Raw genomic sequence first — 8,238 nt, 5'->3', positions numbered from 1 at the left:
CAAATAAAACCCAACAGAAAGCAGGTATGGCTATAACAATGTCAGACAAATTATACTTAGTTAAGATGTATTTCAAGAGTTAAAAGTTACAAATAGTACACACATCTAAAAGGGTCAATTCAATAAGAAGATATAAACAATCTTAAATTTGTATGTCTCTAATAATATTCTTTCAAAATACATAAAATTGATGATAGGAGATACCAAGTCACATTGTAAAGGGCATGGATAGAAAAGTAAAGGATGGTGACCACCTTTGCCATCTATCACATTAATAGAAGAGAAAAAAAACAATAAAAAATACTTGATTAATCCATTAAAAAGCAGAAAACCACTTCATTAACTCATAGAAAACAAATACATAAACATGTAATAATATAAATTGAAATTATGTAAAGCAAAAATTAACAAAACTAAAAGGAAAATTGACAAATCCTAATTATAGTTAGAATTTTAGCATACCTCTTTCAGTAATTGAAAAGAACAAGAAAACAAACAAATAGAAAGTTAAGGAGATAGAAGATTTGGACAGCATGATTAAACAACTTGATCTAGGTACATGTATAGTGCCATGCTACACAAACAACCTTTTCAAGGTTGGTAAGTTTACCAAGATAGACCACATACTGAGCCTAAAGGCAAGTTTCAACAAATTTCATAGTATTGAACTCAATGAGAATACATTCTCTGATCACATAAAATTAAACTAGAAATAAAAAGTCCCCAAGTATTTGTAAATTAAACAACATACTTCTAAATAACCCATAGTTCAAAGAAGAAATAACACTGGAAATTAGAAAATTCTATGATCTGATTTACAATAAAATAAAGGAAAACTACAAAACATTATACTACAAAACATTATACTACAAAACATTATAGACATAAATAAAAGAAAAACTAGATAAATGGATGAGCATACCATATTCATAAGTGAAAACTGTTAAGATGACAATTCTTCGAAATTCCTCAATGTAATTCCAATCAAAGTTCTAGCATGTTTTTCATTTTTTAAAATTGACAAGCTGATTCTATAGTTAATACGGAAATGCAAAAAGCCAATAAAAAGTAAGACACTCTCGGGAAATAAAGCATGAATTTCAAGGACCAACACCACTACATATTAAAAGTTATTATAGGGACTTCCCTGGTGGTGAAGTGGTTAAGAATCCGCCTGCCAATGCAGGGGACTCGGGTTCGAGCCCTGGTCTGGGAAGATCCCACATACCGCAGAGCAACTAAACCCATGCACCACAACTACTGAGCCTGCACTCTAGAGCCCGTGAGCCACAACTACTGAGCCTGTGTGCCACAACTACTGAAGCCCACGCACCTAGAGCCCACGCTCCGCAACAAGAGAAGCCGCTGCAATGAGAAGCCCGCACACCTCAACGAAAACCCAACGCCTCCAATAAATAGATAAATAAATAAATAAATAAATTTATTAAAAAAAAAAGTTATTATAAAACCACAGTAATTACAACTGTGTGGTACTGGGCAAGATAGGTAAGCAGACAAATGAAACATAACAATACAGAAACAGATTAATCCATATAAGGTGACATGGTTTATAATAAATGTCCATCTGCAATGCAGTGAGAAAAGGCTGGTTATTTCCATAAAATAATCTAAATCAACTAAATAGCAATACAAAAAAATCTTGATACCAGTCTTACACCATACACAAATCAATTCTAGATGAGTTGTCAATATAAATGTAAAAAAAGAAAACAAACACATTGAGAAAAAAAGTTGAGGAAAATATCTTTATGACTTTGGAGTAAGCAGAAAATTTTTAGAATAGAACACACAAAAATGCACAACAGAAAAAATTATAAAATGTACTACATTAAAAATAACTTCCATACTCCAATAAAAATTAATTTAAAAATAATAATAACTTCCATTTACCAAAGGTAATGTTAAAGCAATGCAAAGGCAAATCACTGAGTAGATGATATTTGCAATGTAAATGCTTATCAAAGGGTTTGTATCCAGCATACATAAAGAAGTTCTACAGATTAAAAACAAAAAGACAACTACATAAAAAAATAGACAAAAGAACTGAACAGAAACTTCAAAACAGAGACTATCCAAATAACCAATATACACATAAATGCAAATTCAGCTAAAATGAGAAGACTTCCAATTCCACCATGACAAATTTTCCCTCTGACTATAAACTAGAAAACCATACAAAATATATCAAACAATGCTTTTCAAATATTGGACAACAAACCAGGTGAGTTCTACAAATAGTCCAACTGTCTGACTGGATGAAGTCATACAAATTTTTCAACTTTCTAGATCATGGCACAAGGAGAACAAACCCAAATAAAGCATAGTAGACCTGCTGAGTTAAGACAACATACCTTAGAATTAGGGAGGCCAAGGCAGCTGAAATTTGTGGTACAGTGTTCAGGACAAGATTAAGTTATGCATAAGAAGTACTCCTTAAATCTGTAAATGAGTCACCTGAAGTTTTTTGCTGAGTGTTAAGCTGCATTTGCCTTTGCATAAGGCAAAAATCCAAGAGGTTGGGAAGAGGGCTATGGGCCAAGCAATTCCAAGAACACACAAAGGGCTGGAAGCAACAGCCAGAGGAGACCTTCTTGAACACTTGAGACATTCAGTAGAAACCCCAAAATAATAAAGCCTTAGTAAGAGAATACTACATCTCCATAACAAAGCTTAAAAATAAGTGTCAAAAGAAACAAGCTGATCTACAAATAACTTGACTGTCTACCAGAACAAATATTAGTACCCTCAGAAGGAACATAACAAGCCCAGACATTCATAAGTATAATATATAAAATATCTAACATCCAATAAAAATTACTAGACATGCAAAGAAGCAGGAAAATACGACACAGAACCAAGAGCAAAACAGTCAACAGAATACAAACTCATAAATGAGAGTGATGATGGAATTAGCAGACAGTGGCTTTAAAAGTTATAAATTGAGAGGAACAAAGATGGCGGAGTAGAAAGACGTGCTCTCACTCCCTCTTGCAAGAACACCAGAATCACAAGTAGCTGCTGGACAATCATCAACAGGAAGACACTGGAACTCACCAAAAAAGATACCCCACATCCAAAGACAAAGAAGAAGTCACAATGAGACGGTAGGAGGGGCGCAATCACACTAAAATCAAATCCCATAACTGCTGGGTGGGTGACTCAAAAACTGGAGAACAATTATACCACAGAAGTCCACCCACTGGAGTGAAGGTTCTGAGCCCCACGTCAGGCTTCCCAACCTGGGGTACTGGCAACAGGAAGAGGAATTCCTAGAGAATCAGACTTTGAAGCCTAGTGGGAATTGATTACAGGACTTCAACAGGACTGGGGGAAACAGAGACTCCACTCTTGGAGGGCACACACAAAGTAGTGTGCGCATGGGGACACAGGGGAAGGAGCAGTGACCCCAGGGGAGACTGAACCAAACATACCTGCTAGTGTTGGAGGGTCTCCTGCAGAGGCTGGGGAGTGGGTGCTGTGGCTCACCATAGAGACAAGGACATTGGCAGCAGAAGTTCTGGGAAGTACTCCTTGGTGTGAGCCCTCCCAGAGTCTGTCATTAGCCCCACCAAAGAGCCCAGGTAGGCTCCAGTGTTGGGTTGCCTCAGGCCAAACAACCAACAGGGAGGGAACCCAGCCCCACCCATCAACAGTCAAGTGGATTAAAGTTTTACTGAGCTCTGCCCACCAGAGCAACAGTCAGCTCTACCCACCACCATCCCTCCCATCAAGCTTCTTAGATAGCCTCATCCACCAGAGGGCACATACACAGCAGAAGCAAGAAGAACTACAATCCTGCAGTCTGAGGAACAAAAACCACATTCACAGAAAGATAGACAAGATGAAAAGGCAGAGGGCTATGTACCAGATGAAGGAACAAGATAAAACCCCAGAAAAACAACTAAATGAAGTGGAGATAGGAAACCTTCCAGAAAAAGAATTCAGAATAATGATAGTGAAGATGATCCAGGACCTCAGAAAAACAATGGAGGCAAAGATCGAGAAGACATAAGAAATGTTTAGGGCTTCCCTGGTGGCGCAGTGGTTGAGAATCTGCCTGCCAATGCAGGGGACACGGGTTCGAGCCCTGGTCTGGGAAGATCCCACATGCCATGGAGCAACTGGGCCCGTGAGCCACAATTACTGAGCCTGCGCATCTGGAGCCTGTGCTCCGCAACAAGAGAGGCCGTGATGGTGAGAGGCCCGCGCACCGCGATGAAGAGTGGTCCCCACTTGCCGCAACTAGAGAAAGCCCTCGCACAGAAACGAAGACTCAACACAGTCAGACAGACAGAAAGAAAGAAAGAAAGAAAGAAAGAAAGAAAGAAAGAAAGAACGTGAATTTCTAAAAAAAAAAAAAAAAGAAATGTTTAACAAAGACCTAGAAGAATTAAAGAACAAACAAACAGAGATGAACAATACAATAACTGAAATAAATGAAAACTACACTAGAAGGAATGAATAGCAGAATAACTGAGGCAGAAGAACGGATAAGTGACCTAGAAGACAGAATGGGGGAATTCACTGCTGCAGAACAGAATAAAGAAAAAAGATTGAAAAGAAATGAAGACAGCCTAAGAGACCTCTTGGACAACATTAAGTGCACCAAAAGTCTCATTATAGGGGTCCCAGAAGGAGAAGAGACAGAGAAAGGACCAGAGAAAATATTTGAAGAGATTATGGTCGAAAACTTCCCTAACATGGGAAAGAAAATAGCCACCCGAGTCCAGGAAGTGCAGCGAAGCCCATACATGATAAACCGAAGGAGACACACGCCAAGACACATAGTAATCCAACTGGCAAAAATTAAAGACAAAGAAAAATTATTGAAAGCAGCAAGGGAAAAACGAAAAATATCATACAAGGGAACTCCCATAAGGTTAGCAGCTCATTTCTCAGCAGAAACTCTACAAGCTAGAAGGCAGTGACATGATATACTTAAAGTGACAAAAGAGAAGAACCTACAACCAAAATTACTCTACCCGGCAAGGATCTCATTCAGATTCGATGGAGAAATCAAAAGCTTTACAGACAAGCAAAAGCTACGAGAATTCAGCACCACCAAACCAGCTCTACAACAAATGCTAAAGGAACTTCTCTAAGTGGGAAACACAAGAGAAGAAAAGGATCTACAAAAAGAAACCCAAAACAATTAAGAAAATGGTCATAGGAACATACATATTGATAATTACCTTAAACGTGAATGGATTAAATGCTCCTACCAAAAGACACAGGCTTGCTGAATGGATACAAAAACAAGATCCATATATATGCTGTCTACAAGAGACCCACTTCAGACCTAGGGACACATACAGACTGAAAGTGGGGGGATGGAAAAAGATATTCCATGCAAGTGGAAATCAAAAGAAGGCTGGAATAGCTATACTCATATCAGATCAAATAGACTTTAAAATAAAGAATGTTACAAAAGACAAGGAAGGACACTACATAATGATCAATCCAAGAAGAAGATATAACAATTATAAATATATATGCACCCAACATAGGAGCACCTCAATACATAAGGCAACTGCTAACAGCTCTAAAAGAGGAAATCGACAGTAACACAATAATACTGGGGGACTTTAAAACCTCACTTACACCAAGGGACAGATCATCCAAAATGAAAATAAATAAGGAAACAGAAGCTTAGAATGACACAATAGACCAGATAGATTTAATTGATATTTATAGGACATTCCATCCAAAAACAGCAGATTACACTTTCTTCTCAAGTGCGCACAGAACATTCTCCAGGATAGATCACATCTTGGGTCACAAATCAAGCCTCAGTAAATTTAAGAAAATTGAAATCATATCAAGCATCTTTTCTGACCACAACGCTATGAGATTAGAAATGAATTACAGGGGAAAAACCGTAAAAAACACAAACACATGGAAGCTAAACAATACATTACTAAATAACCAAGAGATCACTGAAGAAATAAAAAAATACCTAGAGAAAAATGACAATGAAAACAGGACGATCCAAAACCTATGGGATGCAGCAAAAGCAGTTCTAAGTGGGAAGTTTATAGCTATACAAGCCTACCTCAAGAAACAAGAAAAATCTCAAGTAAACAATCTAACCTTACATCTAAAGGAACTAGAGAAAGAGGAACAAACAAAACCTAAAGTTAGCAGAATGAAAGAAATCATAAAGATCAGAGTAGAAATAAATGAAATAGAAACAAAGAAAACAATAGCAAAGATCAATAAAACTAAAAGTTGGTTCTTTGAGAAGATAAACAAAATTGATAAACCATTAGCCAGACTCATCAAGAAAAAGAGGGAGAGGACGCTAATCAATAAAATTAGAAATGAAAAAGGAGACGTTACAACAGACAACGCAGAAATACAAAGCATCCTAAGAGACTACTACAAGCAACTCTATGCCAATAAAATGGACGACCTGGAAGAAATGGACAAATTCTTAGAAAGGTATAACCTTCCAAGATTGAGCCAGGAAGAAATAGAAAATATGAACAGACCAATCACAAGTAAGGAAATTGAAACTGTGGTTAAAAATCTTCCAACAAACAAAAGTTCTGGACCAGATGGCTTCACAGGTGAATTCTATTAAACATTTAGAGAAGAGCTAATACCCATCCTTCTCAAACTCTTCCAAACAATTGCAGAGGAAAGAACAGTCCTAAACTCATTCTATGAGGCCACCATCACCCTGATACCAAAACCAGACAAAGATACTACAAAAAAAGAAAATTACACACCAATATCACTGATGAATATAGATGCAAAAATCCTCAACAAAATACTAGCAAACAGAATCCAACAACACATTAAAAGGATCATACACCATGATCAAGTGGGATTTACCCCAGGGATGCAAGGATTCTTCAATATACGCAAATCAATCAATGTGATACACCATATTAACAAACTGAAGAATAAAAACCATATGATCATCTCAATAGATGCAGAAAAAGCTTTTGACAAAATTCAACACCGATTTATGATAAAAACTCTCCAGAAAACGGGCATAGAGGGAACCTACCTCAACATAATAAAGGCCATATATGACAAACCCACAGCAAACATCATTCTCAATGGTGAAAAACTGAAAGCATTTCCTCTAAGATCAGGAATGAGACAAGGATGTCCACTCTCACCACTATCATTCAACATAGTTTTGGAAGTCCTAGCCATGACAATCAGAGAAGCAAAAAAAATAAAAAGAATCCAAATTGGAAAAGAAGAAGTAAAACTGTCACTGTTTGCAGATGACATGATACTATACATAGAGAATCCTGAAAATGCCACCAGAAAACTACTAGAGCTAATCAATGAATTTTGTAAAGTTGCAGGATACAAAATTAATGCACAGAAATCTCTTGCATTCCTATACACTAATGATGAAGAATCTGAAAGAGAAATTATGGAAACACTCCCATTTACCATTGCAACAAAAAGAATAAAATACCTAGGAATAAACCTACCTAGCGAAACAAGACCTGTATGCAGAAAACTATAAGACACTGATGAAAGAAATTAAAGATGATACCAACAGATGGAGAGATATACCATGTTCTTGGATTGGAAGAATCAACATTGTGAAAATGAGTATACTACCCAAAGCAATCGACAGATTCAATGCAATCCCTATCAAATTACCAATGGCATTTTTTACAGAACTAGAACAAATCATCTCAAAATTTGTATAGAGACACAAAAGACCCCAAATAGCCAATGCAGTCTTGAGGGAAAAAAACGGAGCTGGAGAAATCATACTCCCTGACTTCAGACTATACTACAAAGCTACATTAATCAAGACAATATGGTACTGGTGCAAAAACAGAAACATAGATCAATGGAACAAGATAGAAAGCCCAGAGATAAACCCACGCACCTATGGTCAACTAATCTATGACAAAGGAAGCAAAGATATACAATGGAGAAAAGAGAGTCTTTTCAATAAGTGGTGCTGGGAAAACTGGACAGCTACATGTAAAAGAATGAAATTAGAACATTCCCTAACACCATACACAAAAATAAATTCAAAATGGATTTGAGACCTAAATGTAAGACCGGACACTATAAAACTCTTAGAGGAAAACATAGGAAGAACACTCTTTGACATAAATCACAGCAAGATCCTTTTTGACCCAACTCCTAGAGAAATGGAAATAAAAACAAAAATAAACAAATGGGACCTAATGAAACTTCAAAGCTTTTGCACAGCAAAGGAAACCATAAACA

General features: G+C 36.9%; 1 long non-coding RNA gene across 1 annotated transcript; it reads right to left on the bottom strand.

Annotated features, from left to right (window-relative positions):
* Nucleotides 1-1,448: 1,448 nt before the first annotated feature.
* Nucleotides 1,449-4,980, bottom strand: LOC309656767. The gene is made up of 2 exons (XR_014261502.1): nucleotides 4,403-4,980; nucleotides 1,449-4,051 (listed from the first exon to the last, which is right to left on the bottom strand). It is a non-coding gene; the product is annotated as an uncharacterized lncRNA (long non-coding RNA).
* Between the last annotated feature and the right edge of the window lie 3,258 nt (nucleotides 4,981-8,238).

The sequence above is a fragment of the Balaenoptera physalus genome (assembly GCF_965194825.1).
Source record: "Balaenoptera physalus genome assembly, chromosome: 3".
Taxonomy (NCBI): Eukaryota; Metazoa; Chordata; class Mammalia; order Artiodactyla; family Balaenopteridae; genus Balaenoptera; species Balaenoptera physalus.
Note: the sequence above shows the minus strand (reverse complement) of the source record. Positions and strands in the feature narration are given on the sequence as shown.